The following is a 23,711-nucleotide window of genomic DNA, read 5'->3' as shown; positions in this document are numbered from 1 at the left end:
ACATTCTTTGCAGCAACTATCTGTTGTTCACACTTTGTAAGTCTGCTGTTCATCAAGTACTGTGCTTTTGTTTGAGTGAGCAATATTTCTAAGAAGAACCAGCACTTTAAGAGGATATCCCATCACTATGCTCTCACATTTCTCAATGCTGACACTGACGTCTGCAACCGATTTGAGGCAGGGGACAATATTGTGGCAACAGGGTCAGGGGTAGTTGAAAAATATGTCACAGGTCTTCATGAATCTCCATGCCTCTTAGTTAGTACTGAGAGAGAAAAGCCCTTCCTCTCACTGCAAAACAGTGTGAATATTTTACTGTAATCAGGTATTTCTAGAGCCGGGGCACAACAGTGACTTTCTCTCAGTTGTAGGAAACCTTTCAAATAATCGTTCTCCCATGGAAGTGGATCAGGCACATCTTTGTGTGTAAGCCTCTGTAAAGGCTTAGCCAGTGAGGACAAGTTTGGTATCCACTGCCTGCAGTGGCCAACCATTCCCAGAAATGTTCTGACTTCTCTCCTAGTTCTTCGTGGAATCATTGTTAAGATTGTTTCAACTCTCCTGTGACTCCTTTCTCATGCTGTCCTCAATTATATGTCCCAAATATTGGACTTTCTTTTTGACAATATTGCAGCTTGCCTGGGAACACTTTGTGTCCATTCTCAGCCAAATGATCAAATAAAGCAATTGTATCTTGTTTTCAGGCTTCTTGTGTATTCGATGTCAAAAGAAGGTCATTAGTTTATTGCACAAGAAGTGAATTGCAAGGCATCTGCTGAGTCTCAAGATTCTTTTTCAAGATCTGATTAAAGATTGATGGGCTTTTGATATACCCTTGTGGAACTCAGCACCATGCCAGAACTCTATCTCTAAACACAAATGAGAACAGGAATCGACAGTCCTCATGCAACAGAATAGAGCAGAAATCCTGCAGTGCAAGGAATCTTGAAAAGTATTGTTGTTGGATTCGGTACCATGGGACAACATGGAACAACTGCTTTGTAAATGTTTTGAAGATCCTGTACAGTTCAGTATTCCCCATTAGGTTTCTGTCATCCCATAATAGGAGAATTGCAAGAACTTCCAATAATCACCTTTAAAATCCCATTTAATCATATTTCTCATCACTGCTGTTATTCCTGACACTGTCTTTGATGTCTGATTTTAAGGGGGCATTTGTGATAAAAGAAGTCTTGTTATTAAACATTATGTGTTCTGTTACCATGTTGGCACACTTACTATTTGTATTCAAGTAACATCTTCATGTGGTTAAGATTCCACGTTCTGGAAGTGATTGCAGTCAGTTAGTTGCTCTGCCACTCTCCAGATCGTGGACGCTCCAATAAAGCACTCTTAAACTTTAGTGTGTGGAGACTCTTCAATTACCACATATGGCGCCGATTTATGGGACTTGAAAATATAACCCAGTATGGAGCATCCACACAACCTACCTTCCATGGAAATTGTCAGTCTCCTGCCATCTCCCTGACTTTCACCATTGTGAGGTTGATGAGATTGTAACCTGGGATTTCTGTCAGCAGATGGCTATGTCGCACTGGCATTAGTTGAGGCAGCAACGAAGCAGACAGGAGTTGTAGCTCCAACAGAAGTGTGGTGGCTGTTTTCTCACACCCTGTGACTTTTCGATATTCTGCGGAGGCTGTTCCAGATATATCCTTGAAAAATCCTGGCAGCGACTGGTCCTTCGTGTCACCTGTCTGCTGTTTTGGGGTATTTTCATCAGACATGAGTTACTGATTTCTGGATGAGTGCCAGCGCAAGCAGAGGAGTCACATGTGAGTGGGTGACAGAGTGCAAGACAATTCCCTTAGAGAAGACGTGCAGACATGTGCAGCGGGGATGACACACATGCAAGCGCCGTTTTGGTTTCGGAATTTGTCATCGTTTCAAGGCTGCGTGTCCCGAAAATACACCTACCTGACTTGGCAATTTAGAAGCCTTTTGTATTGAGACATCATGTCACGCATGCAAGCGCCATATTGGTTTGGGAATTTGTCATCATTTCAAGGCTGCATGTCTCGGTAATACGCACACCTGACTTGGCAATTTAGAAACCCTTTGTATTGAGCAGTTATTCACGTAGCGTGTTGTGGTGATATGCACACCTGAATGTCAATTTCACTTAAGTTAAATATTGTTTAAACTTTCAGCAGTATTCTCAGCATTTTATCTGCATTTGTATTCTTAGCATTTTATCTGCATTTTTGCCTCACCATGACTATTGTGTGGGGAAATCCTCCACCACCATTTTATTCATGTACCAGTCAACCAAGCATCAGATGGGAGCAATTGTTTAGACATTTTAATAACTATCTATTAGTTATCAATGGCAATTCTTTTAATGCAAAAAGAAAGAAGGCATTGTTATTAAATTTGATGGGCACACATGATGAAGATGTGTTTGAACATTTGCCTCCTGTGCCTACTCCTATATGGTCTGAAGCTGGAGATTATGGTTGCTTTAGTCAAACAGTAGATGGACTTAAAAAAAGGTTTACAGAACAACCCGATATTGTGATGGAAAGGTATCATTTCTGTACCTGACATCAATTTGTGAACGAGTCAGTTGATGCCTATGTATCTTTTTTAAGAGTATTAGCTGAAGAATGTGATTTTGGGCACAGGTTGACAAATATATTCGTGATCAACTAATAATTCGCTGCTCCAACAAAAAGATACAGGAACAACTCTTGAGACAACACAATCTATCTTTACATGAAGGTATTGAAATTGCAGAGTGTAGAACAATCAATACCTTTAAAACCATCAATGTAGACAATGTGGCTGGAGGGGTAGCTGCTCTTAGTGTGAAAGAAAATAACTGTCATGCAAGTGGTTCTAAAGTTTAATAAAACATTTTTATCTAATCCCATGGATAATAAACAATATGCCCATAATACTTATTTTAATAAGCTGTTGTGTGCCTGTTGTGGCTCTAGATCTTATTCCTTTCAGTTCAAACACTGTCCAGCCAGGAGCAGAGTGTTTTAAATGCAAGGAAATATGCCAGTTTGGAGCAATGTGTCAAAGCAACAAAAGGGTTGCTAGTGTCACAGATGAAGACATTGTGGATTAATTGAATACTGAGCTTATGGTTGAAAATACCATTCACTGTGTGAGAGAAGGTAATATTTATAAAGAAAAGTTGGGACAAGTGATATGTGATACAGCTGATGGCATTGATAGTGAACCTTCACTAGATAGGCAACGCAGCACACCACAACGGTACAATAATACCACAATTTATCCACTTGGTTAAATCACATCCATAAACTGTATAGTTCACATAGGAATGTAAATCATTGTCCGATCTTCATTGGGATGTTGTAGGTGCCTCCTGATGATATCAGAACTTGTTTCATCAATTCTAATATAAGTATGTACGTCCTCTCTCGTATCCGTATGAACGAACACCTCGTCCTGTCGTTTGGCCAAACGACAGGACGAGGTGTTCGTTTATACGGATACGAGAGAGGACGTACATTGGTTCCAATACGAATCATCTCTACGGACTAGAACGAATTAGGACCTGACTAACATGGGTCATTGGCGAATCGGTTTATAAACATTTGATGGAAATACTTATATTAGAATTGATTAAACAAGTTCTGATATCATCAGGAGGCACCTACAGTGCAGTGCATAACTATAATCATTCGAGCCTTGAAAAAGCCCTGCGGGCGAAACGCGCGTCGGCTGCTGTTTGAAATTGGATACGTACTTGGAAAATAAACATTCAATACAACATCCCAATGAAGATCGGACAATGATTTACATTCCTATGTGAACTATACAATTTATGGATATGATTTAACCAAGTGGATAAATTGTGGTATTATTGTACCGTTGTGGTGTGCTGCGTTGCCTATCTACTGGATTCAAATCTTTGGACTATTCATAGTCGCAAAGATATGTTCAATACTTTAAGTGGATGAGTATTTGGCTTCGTTTCCAGCACCCAATATTATTGTTAGAATTTATACTGTTTGAAAAACTTTATTATGTACAAATAATGATGTGCAGATCACTTTAGCATATCCATTGATAGTGAACCTTATTTGCCTCCTATGTGTACTATTACTGTAGATGGCAGGAATGTTGAAGTCATGGCAGATTCCGGTTCTCTATTCACCATCATCTCAGATTATTTCTTCAACACATACTGAGGGGGCAACATTTTAGAACCCAATGACATTTGTATTTATAAGTTTGGAGGTAAGGAAATTGAAATTTTGGGATACTTTGTTACGAACCTTTCTTTTAAACACAAAATCATTTTGGGAAAAGTGTATGTTGGAGTTGATAGGTTACAGTTTCTGGGTTGGAAGCATCAAGGTAAATTTAATATTAGGTTACTTCCCAATGCTAAAGTACAAGTGTGTATGTTGGAAGAGTTGACTCCAATGCATGGTAGTCAACCAGACAACAGAAAAGAAGTAGGGGATATTTTACATAAACACAGAAATGTGTTTAAAAAAGACTTGGGAAAAGTAAAAGGGTTTTCTCATAAAATTGTTCTAAAAATAATGCCATTCCTTCTGAACATAAATTGAGAAATGTACCATTGTCAGTAAGAAATGAATTAGCAGAGATGATCAAAAGGTTGTGTGATGATGGTGTTATTGAACCAGTTAATGCATCAGAATGGGAATCTCCGAATGTTTTAGTTAGGAAACAGAATCGTGTCTCCTATTGAAATTGTATGCTTTTATTAGCTCTCGACAGCTCCATGTCTCTTCTCATGAGGTAGGACACCTTTTGTATTCTACGGGGAAGAACCTGTTCATCTTTACTTGGGTGTTAATTTCACCATGACAGTTACCCTGCAACTGCCTAGCTCGCGCTCCGACTTGCGCCATTGCACACGCATTCCATTCTTGTGAGTCTTTCTTACCTCCGAACTTTACGTTGGATTCCATTCCTCGCTCCTTATATCATCCGTCACTACCAGTCCTCGTTGACACGACGTCACACGCTTCACACAACATAATGGCGATGAGGAGGCCATTTTAGCTGATCGGGAAAGTTCACATTGAATATACCTTACCTTGCGTGTTTCTTCGCATTGGAAACTTCGTTCAATCTCGGGGCACTAATATTCACCCGAGAGTGTACATCAACTACTTTACCATCAACCACTAGTGATCATCGACCACAACGGTGAAACGCACACCAGCGGAGTCGATATTGATCATTTCTGCATCTGTCTACTGGACTACGATGATACCAAGTTGGTACATTCATGATTTTATACAATTATGAATTTGTCTGTAGTGTTCCCTGTGCTCACCTACTGAATTACGGTGATGCGCACACCTTCATAAGATATCCAGTCAGCTTTTCTTCATTCAGTGCATTTTCTTCGACAACATTTGTTCTCTTTCATATCTTCATAACATTTTGTTTGCTACTACAAGAGTTTATACACCTAATTAGTTTTTTTTTTCAGTGCAGGGACACTTTGTCTCCATTACACCTTCTTCCTGAAATGTTGTTACTGTAAATGCAAGGGTAACTGGTCTTGGAGCAGGATTGAGTCAAGTTAAAAGAGATAATGAGGTCAATGTTGCGTTTGCATCTAGACCGCTTACTGTGACGTAAACAAAGTATTCTACTATTGAAAGAGAAGCACTGGGTTGCTCTTGGGCAGTGGAACATTTTTAAACTGATTTGTAGGGGAAATCTTTCAAGCTAAAAACTTACCATAAATCTTTGGTTTCTCTAATGTCTAACAATGGAGTGGGAAAAGCATCATCAAGATTAGTTTGAATCTTAGCTATACTGTAGGAGTTTAATTTTGAAGTGACGAATATCCCATGTTCACAAAACATGAGATTTGATTGTTTGTCGAGGCTGTCTTATGAGCCTCAATCTACAGATCAAGAATTTACACAAGAAGAATGTGTAGTGACTTCAGTTGAAGATATGGTACTTTTGGTTTCTCAAGTTATTTCACAAGAAGAATGGTTAAAGGCCATGACTGAAGATGAAAATTGGAAATTCTGCCAAAATATATTATTGAGGGTTGGCCATCAGAGATATGTTTACCTCCTATGGGTGTAAAAAGGAATATGATATATATTGCTCATTTAGGGCATTTAGGGAAATCTAGCACCATTAAAAAAGTGAGGGATTTGTTTTAGTGGCCCTACATGGATAATTGTATTTTTGAGTTTGTGATTCTGATAAAGTCTTAAAAAAACAACACTTAAATTACAAGTACCTGATAAACCATGGGAGAAAATTAGTATTGATATTCTAAGTCCTTATGAAGGAATCTCTATATAAAAATTGTACATTTTAGTTGTCATTAACTATTTTCCTAAGTGGGTTGAAGTCAAATGGGTTACACAAATTGATTTCATGTCTATAATTGATTTTCTACAAGAAAATTTCAAAAAGGAAAGAATATCAAAAACCATTGTCTCATAATGGCTCTCTATTCACTCAAATGTTTGGTAACTTTGTAAAAAATGCTAATATAAATCACATAAGAGCTGCTCTGTATTGTCCAAACATGAATGGACTAGTGAAAAGACATTGGTTGAAGGTATTCAATTAGCGCTTAAAGCTCATATTGATGTTAAAGCACATGTAGCAGAGTTGATTTGGTCATATCTTTGCACTCCATATTGTACAACAAAGTTTTTACCTTTTGTGCTTCTCAAGGGCAGGAAACCCGGACAAGAGATATCTCTTGCTTGGTCTAAATCTACTGGAAATAGTTTGGAGCCATGGTATAGCTAAACACAATTGTGATACAAAATGAAATGTTGTTTCAAGAAAACAATCTTCTTTAAAAGTTGGTGAGAGAGACTAAATAAAACTACCAATGCATATTAAAAAGGGTCAGTCTAATTTTTTAGATGCCTGTATTGTCCAAAACGTTGGGAAGACCTCAGTGTTTTTGAATAATGGGTCATGGTGGAGTATTTCTAAGATGGCTAAAGCTAATATTTCCAAATGTAGGGAATCTCTTTACTCATCTAAGCCGGATTTTACAAGTGTCTTAGAGCAACTGGAAGGAGAAAAGGAAATAGAGTCTTCTTTAATTCATAATTGGGTTACTCTTCATTCTGACTCAAGATGTCTTGAGCCTGTGAACCTTACATCTGTGAAGAGATGGAAGATGATACCGATGAGATTTGAGGATTTTGTGTTGTATTAGTTATATGTATTTATACCTCTGTTTTTATTTTATAAGGAAGGAAGAAATGTGATAATAGAAGTCTTGTTATTAAACATTCTGTATTCTGCTGCCATGTTGGCACGCTTACCATTTGTATTCATGTAACATCTTGATATGGTTAAGATTCCACGTTCTGAAAGCGGTTGCAGTCAGTCAGTTGCTCTGCCGCTCTCATTATAGTGGCTGCTCCAATAAAGCACTCTTAAACTTAAGTGTGTGGCGACTCTTCAATTACCACAGCATTCTTTGGAAAACTGTGTTTATCTTTACTGTAATTCAGACTAGTTCTACACCCTTGATTAATAATGTCCCGAAAAACCCCATACCTCTATGTTTATAGTATCTTTTAAATAAGCAGGCAAATCCTCTACTATCCTCACTGGATACAATCCTACAGCCATTTCTTTTTGGACCATTTTAAACTCAAAATCTTCATCATGTGTTTGGAATTCAACACCCTCTGGTGTGTGGTAAATAATGTAATTTAACTTGCACAAATTATTTTTACTAGCAGATGTATAGAACTTGAATCACATAATCTAAATTAAGGATTTATTCGAATGAACCTATTTTTACAGACATTTTCTCTAAAACAGGGTTAGTTATTTGTAACACCTTCAACTTGGATCTTCTTTCCTGAAAGGGGTAGGTCTGGGACTTCTGCTGTACCAAGAGTAGAACCAGTAGCTCCGGTGTAAATGAGAAATGATACTAGGTGGCCATTAACTCCTCCTTCTAAAAATGGTCCACTTTGGTCTACCTCTAGGGCTGCGCCAAGAACCTAATCTTCTTCCTGCCTTAGGCACCATCATTGGAAATTGTCAGAACCAAATATCTCATTTTTCAACATGGAGAACTGTTGGAATGGTTTCTGGTTTTGAAACAGATCTGGATTTGCTCTCGGTACTTGATTCACATTATATCTAAGATCTGATTCATAGAAACCGGTGACTGTACTAGCATTTTCATTTGTGGCACAGGCACCTGACTTGCAACATTCTGTATTTGTGTTTTATTTACTTCCTGCATTCGTTCATCACCACTCACTCTATTCGGATTCTCTCTGAATCAAGGCCTGATCTTGATACAAAAATGACAAGAAGTCAACGTTTTTAATGTTGCAATGTCTATACCAGAAATTGGATCAATCTGACCTCCAGCTTGAAAACTAACACCTTGCATTCCACTAGTGTTTCCTCCAAATAACTGATTCTGGAATCCTTTTTGAACCAGCTTCCTCTGTGCAAGCATGAACTTCTCCTTAAGTCTGCTTAATTTCCTGCTCATCACCACAGTATCTCGCATACCTCAGGATCTCATCTAAGGGATTTGTCTGCCAACAGATCACATGTTGCTGTAAATGCAGCCTGGTCTCTGGTCGCAACCCATTAACAAACTGTGACACAAAACTTCCCATATCACTTTTCCCAAGATATTCTTGCCCATGTGTGGTTTAAACACTTGTAACACTCATTCATAATAATCAAGTACTTATTCCTTTTCCTCTTGAGTTGTTCTATTGATTTTGAACCGGTCAATGTCACTTGCTGGAACTATTCCTTTCAAAAAGGTGATCACCTCATCGTACTTGGTCATTACCACAGGTGAGGGTGCACATCTCTCAGAGGTTCAGAACATGGGCATTGCACAGCTATTTTACATTCAGCTCACAAAGTTCTCGGTACAACAATGTCCAAGAAGATATTCAAATCTGTCAACAAAACATTTGCAATTGTAACAAATCTGTCTACTTCTATATACCATTGTGCAAGTTTTGCTCTCAATTTCTGAAAATTGTTCATAATATTGGAAGATCACCTCTACTCCATGGCACACGGACATACCCTTCACCTCTTATCTCTCATAGGAAAGGCCAATGTTTCATCTGGGAGTTCTGGTGGTGGCTAACTATGAAGGAGACAGACACTGTGTGTTTGCTTTTGATGAATACATCCTAATTTTCTTATGGCGCCTTCATAGGAATTTGGTATAGTGCAAAAGTGGAACTTTCTAATAATCTGACACTGGCGAGTGGTGCTAGCCAAGGGTGCCTTCTTGCCCCTCTCCTTTGTATATGGTACACTAATGGCCTTGAGAAGCACCTGAAAGACTTGAAGCACAATACCCCATGAATCAGCAATCAGGAAGCACATGTCCTTCTCAATGCTGCCATTGCCATCTTCATGTCAAAGACTAACACCTGTTTACAAAGGTTACTAGAGTTCTATGTTGAGTAAACCCAGTGGGAGGGCCCAAATCTTAAGACCAATTTCTCCAAGATGAACATCTTAATTCAGGGTCCAAAGAGAACAAGATCTAGTGATTTTGGTTTGCAAAATCATATGCTAGGTGAAGACAAAGCCTTTGGTTATCTAGGTGTTACTTATGATTGTTGAGGGTCATGGGCTCAGTTACTGTGTATTCAGAAACTTAAACTTTTATAGACCCAAGCCCCTGTTCAAAACTTTGTTAAATCGCTAGGAAACAAACTGAAAATATGTATGACTGATTTTCATGATAGTAAATCAATTTCTAGGTTTTGCTATGATGCTGGCAGCTGACCATTTATTGATTGATTATAAAGCTTATAAGAGGCTGAAAACATATTTTGTGCATAGATATTGAGACTTAAACAAGGAACTTCGTCCTACATCTGCAATAAAGAGATGGCACTTATATACCTAGAAGAGTATTTACACATGGCACCATTATTAATTTGGATCTTGGCAAGATGCAATTTGTCAACATAACTGAACTGCATAACCATCAAGGACTGTTCGAAGCTTGATGGTAACTCCGAAATATTGTGGCTGAGTTATGTAAGAAAACTTTGCTCTAATCTAGGAAGGCCAAATATGTTTTCCCACCTATGTGTCAAACAACTGAAGTTCAAGATCTTGGACAAGAAGGAAGTGGAATTACATTTGGCATTGCATAAAAAAATGCAAGGAGCTCACCAATTCATCTGCCAGGTCTTATCTGTTATCAAAGACTAGCTGCCAGATGGATCCGTATCTGACAATTGTCTCTTCTTCATAAGATTGATTGCTTTTGACCAAGTTATAAATGGACTCAATCCATGTTTTGTTGACCTTTTCTAAAGTCTGACTACATTTGATGTTTTAAATCCTTGTCCTTGTGACTCAGGATCTGATTTAGTATTTGGCAGACACAAAACTCTGTTGGAAATGCCACAGACTACCCTGTCAGCAACACTGACATTCTGCCCACCCTAGTCAATGCTGAGAGGACACCAACTTTCTGTCAACGGAACCACCTTCAGAGTAGGTGTCATCCAAGTAAAGACATTACATAACCCACCTTGTTTAGAGTGGGAAGTGAGATGTCCCTTTTTTCTGTCCATCACCGCCAAGTAACAGTTCTAGTGAGGGACAGAACAAAAATATGATGCACACACCCTGGGAAAGAACAAACTGAATAGGGGGGAGGGGGGGTCATTATTATTACTATTATTTCAGTAAAAAAAAATCACACTTTGGAATTTTGTTTTTTAAAATAATCTGTAGAAGTTTGGTGGATTGTTTTCAAACCAATGGCGGACGTCCATCAAACGTTTTGTACCTTGAAAGGAACTGTCATGACAGCTGTACAGAGATCACCTGTGGGCTGGCAGTGATCCCTAAATTTGGCAGATAGTAGTCACAGTGGCAGGTGAAATATCCTCCACCACCCTGACAGACAAAGTACCATCCACCAAAAGTTTATATCTGGCCCTGTCACTTCTAACACCTATGCTTTTAATTTTGTTGTAAGATTTATAGTTCAATCCTCACCAAGTACTTAATGCCTGTATTGAAATCATGTAGTTTCTCAGGGTGTAGATTGGCATTTATCGTTTTACAATCATTATATTACCCTTTTATTTCATATACAGTGAAATGCTTTTTAACTGCCACTATAAATTCCCCATATATTTAGTTTTAACTGTTCATAACGAATGTCTGTTTTTTCACAGCACCTTATTTTTTGTGAATGCCTCATTGATTGTTGTGATTTGTATTTCATGATTATTTGTTAACTGAAAAAACATATTGATTTATTGATTGAATCAATAATCTAAATGGTCCACATTTAACCAAATAGACTCGAATTGATCCTACTCTTCATAGCATGAACCAAACCATGGCCTTATACTGACAACTCCATCCCAGCAAATATACTAAAATCTTTTGCTAAACACATTGCCCCATCTTTGTGAAGATTATCAATTCATTTCTAGAGGAAGATGCATTCACATCTGACCTCACAGCCGATCAGATCATGATTCCATTGACAAAGAGACCCCACTAACTTTCAGAATCTGAGACCAGTCCCCAAACTTTCCTCCTTGAACGTTTTTTAGGAAAGCTATCTCCCTCATATTCCTTGTCTATATCCCAAGCAGCAGCCTCTTAAATGCCTACCAGTCTGGTTCTGTGAAATGCAGACAGAAAAGGCCATCCTTCAGATCATTTAGAATTCCCTCTGGATGAAGGAATCATCGGTCTAGTAGTGCTACCCAACTAGTCAGGGCTATAAAGGAACAGAGGTGCCTAAATAAAACATACATAAGAATACTTTTAACTGGGACAACAATTATGCACAGAAACTCTGTCCTTTAGACAAAATAAAGTCACATTTATTGACCAATTCAGGCCAATCGGTGGGTGGAAACACAAACAACACAAAGTTATATAAACAAACAAAAGAATCAAGCAGTAATGTGTGACCTAAATCAAAATGTAGGTTAGTCACAATTACATTTAAATCAGCACTTCTGCCCCTATACTGATTATTCTGTACAATATAGTTGGGTCAGTGCACAAGAGCCGGCGATGATACATTTTTAAGGGGCTACTTAAGTGGGCGGTACACTGAGTGCTGTAGACCCACTGGTAGCATTTCAATTACAGGCCCTGGCTGCTTGTAGTATCACTTTACTAGAGAATTACAAGTAAATGAAATGTGCATTTGGGTGTAAGCCAATTTTATCATGTTTAAAGTAGAGAGCACAAGCACTTTAGCTCTGGTTAGCAGTGGTAAAGTACACAGAGCCTTAAACATCAACAAAAACTTGTTCAGAAAACAGGAGGGGAGAAGACAAAACGTTTGGGGTTGACCCTGCAGAGAGGGCCAGTTCCAACAATAACATATCTCCAGTGTAACCAAAACTGCATCATTCTAGCTCTTTAAGAAAATCAAACCCTCTACCGCATCTAAAGATTTCAGGAACGTGGCTCAGTCCCTCATGCTGCCATACCCTAATACCTTACTCGCAGGACTCCCCAAGGCCATCCTAGAGATGGCAGCTTACCAGGCAATAAAAAATATCCTGAACGACTTCCACCAGTTGCCTCTAGATGCTGGGATTCACATAGAAATTGCGTATATCACCCATAAAGCCCACATCCCTGAATAACAAACTCCAGATCTCTAGAGAGAATAGAAGTAACAGGAACCCCTTAGATATGACTATGGAAACTATGAAAGTAAAAAAGTCCAGGATTCTGAGCCAGGCCTTCCCATTCTTGACTCAAAGATTCTGGGACCACCTGCCTGAAGACCCAAGGCCCAATAACAATCTTCTCCAATTCAGAAGGAACCTGAAAACTCACCTAATCAAACCTTGCACCAAATTGAGTTTTTGCTTTGAACTAGTCACATGAAAGTCATATTTTTCCTTTGGTAATCTATTGCTTTATTCATTTAACTGTTTTCCTAGTATGCACTATATAAATCCTAAAAATAAAAAGTCCTGCTGACAATGTATTCCCCTATTTTTGAGGGGATTCTTGGCTGTCGGTATGAAAAATGTTAAATTGCAAGTCGGTTGCACAGTACTAAAATTATAACATTGGTTGTTTCAGCTTGAAGTTTCATTTATGCCATGAAGAACATTAATTATATTGCTTTCATTGAGCTATTTTGATTTTCCATGAACTGTTCATATATATTTTAGCATAGAAATCAACCAGTGTTATAGCTGTAGTGATACGCAAGCAACTTCATATTCAGTTCTTTTTGTCCACACACGTTTCAATTTTTGGGGCATCTGAGTCCGTATTAGAGTTTAGTGCTTTGGGGGCACAGTGGACATGTGAGGCCACTGTTAACACCCCAGGGCACTATGGTACTACAGGAGGGGTTGCACATGTAGCACCAGTACTATCTTCAGAGGGTGTTCCATCATCTGCATTGGGGCATGACACCTAGCAAATGAGGGACTCACTTTACTTTTGCGCCACATCAAGGACACGGGCAGAGAGGCAAACAAGCCCTTGGGAGGTGCACTTACACTGCACCACAAAAAGGTGGGGCCCTGTCAGTACACCTCATTAAGCCAGCCCTCTGAAGTGAAAAAAGGGTCTCATTTCGACCCCCCAGATTTCTACATGCCTGTTATGGGATCTCTCTTCCCTCTAAAGTGCAGGTAGCATGCCTCCTGCACAGTGAAACAGAGATTAGCTTTTAAGCAGACACCCCTTGTTTCACTAAATGCACAGCCTTCAAGGCAGCATCAGATTGTTTGTTTCCCTGAGAGCAGCACATTTATTGCAATGGGGCACATTGTTCCCGTTTGTACCTGGAGCATCTGTTTAAAGGAGCGCCATAGTTTGAAGGAGGACAGTGCGCCCTAGCTGTAATACCTGCCCAGCTTCCAACTTAATGCACTAATTTGTGATTTAGCACATATATACAATATTTTGATACAAGTTATAATAGTAATTTTGTAGATTAGTGTATCCTGTATCATCTACTTATCTACCTCTTGTTTTCTCATGCACGGAAAAACTTGAGTGACCCAGTTGTTTCTAAATGGGTCTCTACGTGGGCGATTTATGTTGGTGTGTGTCAGGGCTCTGAGCTGCACCCTAATTCAAAATGGTTGCCTTGTAGTGTTAGTATTTAGGATACAGGCAATGGTCCCTGCTGTTAATCCGTCCCAATCAAGATAGCAATGGTAATAACTTAATTAGGTATTAGGGAAAATGGTGAGACACTGGAAACACTGATTCGATATAGAAAATACATCAGCCTCAGAGCTTCACAGAACCACCACTTTGAAATCTTGTAAACAAAACAATAACAGACAAACAATTAAACTTCTTTGGATAATTAACACTATTTTGGGGAGTGCGTCCTCTAGTTGCTCAAAGGACGGGGGACATAAAAATGCACGCTGCGCGGGCATGCTGTTGGCACGCCACAGGCGCGCCTAAGGCAAGCCCGTCTGCGCCCGTCAGGGTCCCGGATGCGGCCAGCACCAGCCATTATGCCAGTGATCCCTCCCACATCAGACCAAATGCCCTTCAGTACAACAGTAAGAAACTTTGGTCTCTCAACTCTAACAATTGTGAGGGATGCATGTGATGGGATGTTTCAGTTAAAAACGCTTATGCCTGTGATAATTGCAAGTTAGATCTTCCCCAGTCCCTTTTTTCCACAGCTGATACTTCTAGGGGAAGACATGAGCCGCTCTATATTAAGGCAGTGCTTATCAATGCTCGTTCAGTCTCTAAACACTGCCAAGACGTCTCTGAGCTGCTCGTAGATGAGTCCCTCGACCTTCTGTTTCTAACCGAAACATGGCTTACGTCTTTTACTAGCCTGGTCATTAAAAAGGTCATCCCTAAAGGGTTTAAAATCTCCAGAGCAGATCACAAATCAGGGCGGGGGGGGGTGGGGGGGGTGTTGCAGTGGTGGCGAGGGAAGAATGGGAGTGCCAATTTAATGAATTAACGGACTCACCTGACATCAAAGCCCTTTATTTGTGTGTTAAAATATCTTCCCAGTATTATTTGGGGGGGATTTTGCTCTATCGACCACCTGGCCCTGCTGGTCTCTTCTCTAATTTGCGAAATATCTGGATTACGCCTAGAGCTATACGTTACACGCACTTCTTGCTCCTGGGCTATTGTAACATACATATTGATAATATGGATGGGAGTGATACGCGCGACTTTCTATCCGTGCTGCATTGGACCCAGCTCCAGTAATATGTAACCGCCCGACTCATTGCGGGGGCCACATGCTTGATGATGTCATCTCTTCCAGTCTACCATTGGTGGTGCCATCTCCTCTGCAAGTAACTTGTTCCGATCATTATTTGATCTCCTTCTCTTGGCATATTGCCTGGGGGACTTATTCGCCCAGGCCATGTGGGACTGGGACGTGTAAGGCGACCCATAAAATAGAGCCAGCTGCTTTCTGCCAAGCCCTGGCTGAATGAAAGCCTCCGCTCCCTGCGGATTTCAATCTTGCTCTTTCACATTCTATTAGATAGATTGAGAAAGTGGTGGTAGATCTCACTCTGCAAGTTAGACCCAAATGCTGGAACACGCCGCTGTCCAAACCGTGGTTTCTCGCCTCATCTCAAATGACAGAAACAGCATTGTAAAAGGCTGGAAAGAAAATGGAGGCAGAACTATAGTATAGTGGCCAAAACTGCAGTAAAAACAGCCCAAAAATCCTACTATGCTGCTATCGTATTAGCAAAACGCTCATACTATACTGATCGTATTGCCCTGTCTGGCAATAACGCTAAAGAACTGTTTAACATTATGAAAAGTTATGTGACCCCTAAAGCTGTCAACAATGCCCATGCCCCTTCTCTTTCTTGGTGTGAAGAGCTCTCAAATTTCTTCATTAATAAGGTCAGGGCGCTTCAATTGGTTTTCGGTAGCCAGGATGCCCAACCCTTTCCTTAATCAGTTGATCAACGCCTCGCTGACATTGGCCTCCGTTCCTACAGAGCGGAAACAGGCACTGCTTATCCCGCTTATTAAAAAGACGACTCTCGACCCCAACCTACCGGCCAGTTATTGCCCTATTTCTATGCTCCCTGCAATTGCCAAAGTATATGAGAAAATGTTTAATAAGCAGTTGACCACCTACTTTGAACAGCATGGCCTGCTGCATCCGGCTCAATCTGGCTTCAGGGCCTCTTACAGCACGGAGTCAGCCTTGGAGGAAATCACGGTAGCTATCCGTGAGACCTTGGATGCTGGGGGCAGGGCAGATCTGGTCCTGTTGGACCTCTCTGCCTCTCTTGAAACTGTCCCCCAGTCACTCATTTTAGCCCTCTTGCAAAAATTAGATATCATGGGTACCGCCAGTGAGTGGCTGAAATCTTTTTTAGAAGACAGAACCCAACAAGTCTGGATCCCCCGTTTCACATTTACTTCCCAAGCCCTTTTGACAGGGGTTTCGCACGGGTCTGTATTTGGCCCACTTTTGTTTAATATTTACATGACTCCTCTCATTCAGCTGGCAGAGGAACTGGGAGCTAAAGTTGTTGCTTATGCCGATGACACCCAACTCCTGTTCACTTGTACATGTGCTCATCTGAAATGTAATGAAGATAAGAACCAAAATTTTACTCTTTGGGGAGTTCCCCCCTCAAGTCTGGCATACTTTCTGGCCGGATGAGTCTCCCAGGCCCTCAACTTTGGGGCTCCGAGTAGCAAATCTCAGGTTTTGGTTTGAAGAAAAGCTTAGTTTCTGCAACCAAATCAATAAACTGACAGGTACCTGTTTCGGCATCCTGAAGCTTCTAAAAAAAATGTCTGCCTTTCTTGCTCTTAGCAGCGAAAGAAATGGTCATACGAGCCCTCGTTACCTCCCGCATTGATTATGCGAATGCACTGTATGTTGGCCTTCCCGGCTACTAAATGGACAGACTTCAGGTGGTACAAAATGCCACTGCCCATCTGCTTTTTGACCTTCCCAAATGTACCAGTGTCAGGCAACATCTGCGCAATCTGCACGCACTGGTTACCGGTGAAGGCAAGGGTCACTTTTAAGGCCCTGGTAACAGCTCATGCTGCACTCTATGAGTATGGCCCCTCTATCTCAGGAAACCCTCTCAATTCTACACCCCTTGCAGACACCTGAGTTCCTCTTACATGCTTATGGCCACGATCTCTAAATTCCGCCTGAAAAGAAAGGGTGGTAGTTCCCTGGCCTATTTGGCTGCTATGGCCTGGAACTCCCTCCCTTTTGACTTGCGCAGCTTACAGAACTCTACCCAATTTCGGACAAAACTTAAAACTTTCTTTTTGAACTGAGCTGGTTCTGTATATTTACTGTTCCTCTTTCCCTCTTCCTGCTGACTCTTAGGCTCACGCCGGGACATTCTTTTGAGTAGCTGTGCGCGTTATAAACTCTGATAACATAACATAACAATTAATGTGTGAGATGTATATATATGCACAAAAAGTGTGTCCCGAGCTCGGGGACACACTCCATCACAGGCGGATTAAATCCTTACATTAAGGGGAGCAGGCAGTTGCATCGCTGAGTTCATTCACCACCTAACATGTTTCAGAGCCCCCTGCTCCTTTTTCAAAGGCATTTCCCAGTGCGCAACCAAATCAAAATGAACTCGTTTTTTTCTCATTTAAGTACCTTTTAATAGGTTACAGCTGAATCGTTTTGCTGAGGATTCTGGTATCCATAGTGCACAATGAATTATTTTCAACCCTCCAGTGGGTGTTGCACGGCTGAGGAGATTGTCAATCATTTCAGACCCTCCAGTGAGCCTCAGTTCCTCAACTGTACGAACGATTTTCAAGGCACTGTGATGTCACAAACAGGTAAAAGTTCAATCTTCACCTTGCGCCTCATTCTCTTTCTTGGGTGGTGCCGTCCCCCATGGCCCAGACCGCCGTGTAATTCATCAACAAAAAGTGTGTCCTGAGCTCGGGGACACACTCCATCACAGGCGGATTAAATCCTTACATTCAGTGGAGCCGGCAGTTGCATCGCTGAGTTCATTCACCGCCTAACATGTTTCAGAGCCACCTGCTCCTTTTTCAAAGGCATTTCCCAGTCGCGCAACCAAATCAAAATGCACTCGTTTTTCTCTCATTTAAGTACCTTTTAATAGGTTACAGCTGAATCGTTTTGCTGAGGATTCTGGTATCCGTAGTGCACAATGAATTATTTTCAACCCTCCAGTGGGTGTTGCACGGCTGAGGAGATTGTCAATCATTTCAAACCCTCCAGTGGGCCTCAGTTCCTCAACTGTACGGACGATTTTCAAGGCACTGTGATGTCACAAACAGGTAAAAGTTCAATCTTCACCTTGTGCCCCATTCTCTTTCTTGGGTGGTGCTATCCCCCACAGCCTGGACCGCCATGTAATTCATCTAACAAAAAGTGTGTCCTGAGCTCGGGGCGCACTCCATCACAGGCGGATTAAATCCTTACGTTAAGGGGAGCCGGCAGTTGCATCGCTGTGTTCATTCACCATCTAACATGTGTCCGAGCCCCCTGCTCCTTTTTCAAAGGCATTTCCCAGTCGCGCAACCAAATCAAAATGAACTCGTTTTTCTCTCATTTAAGTACCTTTTAATAGGTTACAGCTGAATCGTTTTGCTGAGGATTCTGGTATCCGTAGTGCACAATGAATTATTTTCAACCCTCGAGTGTGTGTTGCATGGCTGAGGAGATTGTCAATCATTTTAAACCCTCCAGTGGGCCTCAGTTCCTCAACTGTATGGACGATTTTCAAGGCACTGTGAGGTCACAAACAGGTAAAAGTTCAATCTTCACCTTGCGCCCCATTCTCTTTCTTGGGTGGTGCTATCCCCCACGGCCTGGACCACCGTGTAATTCATCAACAAAAAGTGTGTCCCGAGCTCGGGGACGCACTCCATCACAGGCGGATTAAATCCTTACATTCAGGGGAGCCGGCAGTTGCATCGCTGAGTTCATTCACAGCCTAACATGTTTCAGAGCCCCCTCCTCCTTTTTCAAAGGCATTTCCCAGTGCGCAACCAAATCATAATGCACTCGTTTTTATCTCATTTAAGTACCTTTTAATAGGTTACAGCTGAATCGTTTTGCTGAGGATTCTGGTATCCGTAGTGCACAATAAATTATTTTCATCCCTCCAGTGGGTGTTGCACGGCTGAGGAGATTGTCAATCATTTCAAACCCTCCAGTGGGCCTCAGTTCCTCAACTGTACGGACGATTTTCAAGGCACTGTGATGTCACAAACAGGTAAAAGTTCAATCTTCACCTTGTGCCCCATTCTCTTTCTTGGGTGGTGCTATCCCCCACGGCCTGGACCGTCGTGTAATTCATCAACAAAAAGTGTATCCCGAGCTCGGGTACGCACTCCATCACAGGCATCGAGATGGAGGAGCAGCAACATACCCTAGAAGAGATGAGCAGTTAAGAAGGCCTGGGAGCATAGGTGTGTAGGAGGTAAAAGCAGAATTTGTAGCAGGATTATGAACAACAGGGAGAGGAAATCAAATGAGAAAAATACAAAAATAAAAAATAAAAAAGCGTGGGGTTGGAATGCACAAACTGATAGTAAGTAAAGAGCTAAAAACAACCTGGGAAACTTCCACTGGCTCCCTGTTGAGAAGAGAGTTACTTTCAAGATACTTACCCATGCCTACAAATGCCTCAACAACACAGGACCCCAATACATCAATGAAAGAATCTCCTTCCACCTACCCACAAGAAACCTATGATGCGCCGACCTAACCGTTGCCGAAACCCCACGCATCCGCAGAGTAAGAACAAGTGGAAGAGCTTTCTCCTACATCGCGGCCAAGACCTTGAACAAGCTCCTGATCAACAACAGATGTGCCCCCTCCCTGATCATCTTCAGGAAGACACTCAAGACCTTGCTTTTCGACTGAACGGAGCTGCATACCCCCCAGCGCCTTGAGACCCTCACGGGTGAGTAGTGCGCTTACAATTGCCTTGATTGATTGATTGAAACCAGGCATTTTGCCAGGAACTTGGTTAGTGCCTGTGAACATTATATATATATATATATATTATCTACTGGCGGTCGCTAGTAGATAGTTATAGTTAGGACCTATTTTCCATAGGAAATCCGCAACATTCTATTCCCAATAAGTCTGGCGCCGATTGACGAATCTCCGCGAAATTTTCCAAACTTTTGGCCAGCTCCACTCCGCTCCTACCCTGAAAGTTTTGTGGTGATTTGTCAAGCGGGTCCGAGAAAAAAGGGGGTCCCAAAACGCATTTTCCCCATGCAATTTCCCATAGGATCTGTTGTCGCAGCTACAGCCCGAACCGCTGAACAGAATGACACCAAATTTGGCAAAGAGGTAGTCCTCAGTTCAGACTCGTGCCTTTTGCATAAATGGTGTGAATCTGTTCAGTAGTTCCTGAGAAAATTTGGGTAAAAAAGTTAGTGATATCTATGGCCGGGGAGGATCCGTGGACCCTACCCGCACCGTAAGCGCACCCTCCCCGAACCGAGCGCGCACCATCCCGATCGCGCACTGAATGCTAATTGGCTGTCGAGTGTCTCTCTACATTCGAAACCAGGAACTGTTGGCGGCCATTTTCTGCCTCGGTAGAAGCGAGGCTGAAGAAGCAAGGGAATAAGTGTGGAAAACATAGAAAGGGGGCAGAGTGGAAATGCTCTGACCCTCTAGAGGTGCTCAGGGGGTCCCAGAAGGACCCCTGGGGCCCCCTTTTTAAAAAAAAGAAAAAACGGCGAAATACGCGCACGGTGCGCGCATCCTAACGTGTTGGGTGCACGGATTCTCACGCGTTGGGTTTGCGGATCCACGGCAATGTTTTTTGAAAAAAGACAAGAAATCATTGGTTGTATGACTACTTTCTACACTGAAAGGTAGGGTTTATATTTCTGTTTTTTAAAGGTATGATTCTTATTGGTTAACAAAAACAGATTGTAAGGAACATTATATATGATAAGCTGATATGTTGAAGTCAAGCACACTTCCTGTCTTGATTAGCAACATTGTGTGCTGAACTTGTGACCTGTGAGCTCAGTGCAGTGTTCCATGACCTGTTTCTATGGTAAGAGGAAGAAGGCAGATTGGGGGAAGGGTTGAAATTTATTTCAGTTGGAAAGGGTTAAAATGTTTAACTAATAGAAATGTGTGTTTGCTTTTGAGTTTATGTGTGAAGGATTGTGATTTGATGTTTACATGTATATGTGTGGAAAATGAAAGGGAAACTTTTCCATTCTTTGTTTTTGCTGAGAGGTGCACAGTGCAGAGATTTTGTAAAAGAAAATATGGTGAGTGATTGATATACTTCTTAATGTACAAAAGAACTTGAAAGATGAGTTATTTAATTGTGAGGGGATGTATGTAGACTATTTTGATTTTAATCAGACTAATGTATTTCTCCTGCTAAAGTGTAGGAAGTACTTTTTTTCTCTACAATGTGTGTGCATGTAGAAACCAATCTGTGATAAGCATTTGTGTTTTTCATGTGTTTGTAGACAGATAACTGTGCTGTTTTTATATATTGGTAGAATTAGAAACCAGTCATTGCTTATGAATTTGTGAAATGAGTGATGTTATGTTTCTGTACTAAAATGTAGTACTACTTCTAGATGAAGAAATGTGTTTTGGTATAGTGCAAGGGATAGTGTTGTTTGTCTAGAATCACACAGTGAGTCTGTGTGCTTTTGGGAACCATTGTGAGAGAAGCATTTGGTAACATCCCGCTACCTCCTAGGCGAAGCTGTGTTCAATGCTCGCCAGGTGGTGACTTGTTGGCTTTCCTTGCACTCGAATTGAAAACTGCCTTGCCTCTGTATTTTAACACTGCTGACTATTTTAATTGTGATTGCTGCTTTTGTGACGAACGTTTTTATCTGCATTACGTTTAGCTTTGTTTTATTTTAAATCGTTTTTTGGCTGATCAATAGTATTTGCATATTTGCACAGGCACCCTGCACTTACCTCTTTCCTTGCTTGACCGGCAAAGGGGCAAAGGTTTGGGAACTTGGGTCACCGCCATATTTGCGGTTAGCGTTTCAGTCTTTTTTTCGCCTCCCTTCAAAGCCACACGCTGACGCGACCGCGCAGCGCTACCTCCTAGGCGAAGCTGTGTTCAATGCTCGCCAGGTGGTGACTTGTTGGCTTTCCTTGCACTCGAATTGAAAACTGCCTTGCCTCTGTATTTTAACACTGCTGACTATTTTAATTGTGATTGCTGCTTTTGTGACGAACGTTTTTATCTGCATTACGTTTAGCTTTGTTTTATTTTAAATCGTTTTTTGGCTGCTCAATAGTATTTGCATATTTGCACAGGCACCCTGCACTTACCTCTTTCCTTGCTTGACCGGCAAAGGGGCAAAGGTTTTGGAACTTGGGTCACCGCCATATTTGCGGTTAGCGTTTCAGTCTTTTTTTTCGCCTCCCTTCAAAGCCACACGCTGACGCGACCGCGCAGCGGACGCGCGCAGCGGGCGCGCCGAAGGCGCGCCAAAGGCAAGCCCGTCTGCGCCCGTCCGCGCTCGGCCCGGGCTCAGGGCATGTCCCCCTGGTCCGTTTGCCACCCATCCGATCAGTTATTCTCGTGAGCACCTTCTGGAGATGGCTCATGCTCCCGCAAATATTAGATGCCCCAGATGGGATCTTCACCTGATGGAGGAGACACAGGAGCTACACTGCCCAGGGTGCTCCTTTATTCTTTCAAGTATTTCGACGAAGAGAAGCCCCCTTCATGCCTACATCACTCCTACCCCTTTAGCTCTGCCACCCATTAAATGCCTTCTGCTTAACGCTAGATCTCTTATTAAACATAGCGTGGAATGCGCTTTATTTATGGAGGAAAACGATATTAAACTGGCCCTGATAACCGAATCCTGGTCCCATGAAGCCTCTGGCCCTGACTTACTCAAAGCTACCCCTTTAGGTTTTCACTGTTTTACCCAAGACAGACCCTCTAGAAGAGGTGGTGGATTGGCCGTCCTTTACCATGACTCTCTTAAACCGAAATTTACCAACGCCTCCAACTCTACTTGTGAAGCCTTACTAATTAACATCCAAATCTCACACCATGAGACTTTTAACTGTGTCCTCCTGTATCGCCCCCCGGGGCCTAGAGGGGCTTTTCTTGATTCCATTGGCTCCCTGTTAGAAGAAGGACTAAGCAACACCAATTTCACCGTTTTGGGCGATTTTAACTTTCACTTGGATGATGCGAACGATCCGGATAGTCAAAAATTGCATCAAATATTCAATGGAGGTGATCTTAAACAACTAGTAGTTGACCCCACCCACTCTGCAGGCCATACGTTGGATGGAATATTCTCCAACTACCCTAATCTTGTTTATTCAAAATCCCTGCCCCTAATCTGGACTGACCACACAGCCATTTTATTTGAGCTCAATCGCACTTCACTTAAAAACCCTAAACCTCAGGACAGAACCACCCCCAAATCTAGGTGTTGGAAAAATATCAGCAGCCACATCCTAAATTATTTATTACTTAACTCACTTCCTGCTCCAGTGACCGACATTGATGAGGCAGCTACCACCTTTTCAGACTGGGTTGATCAGGCCTGTACTCAACTAGTTCCAGTCAAAACCTGTACTACTAAGCGGGTACATCCCTCCGCCCCCTGGTATACTGAAAATCTAAAGAACCATAAATCAGATTGTAAAAAACTTGAACGAGCTTGGAGAAGAGATTACTGTGACATCAGCAAGGAAGCGTACAAGTTAGCTTTGGCAAAATATA

The sequence above is a fragment of the Triturus cristatus genome, chromosome 4_1 (genome assembly GCF_964204655.1).
Source record: "Triturus cristatus chromosome 4_1, aTriCri1.1, whole genome shotgun sequence".
Taxonomy (NCBI): Eukaryota; Metazoa; Chordata; class Amphibia; order Caudata; family Salamandridae; genus Triturus; species Triturus cristatus.
The sequence above is the reverse complement of the archived record's forward strand: the minus strand, read 5'-3'. Positions refer to the sequence as shown.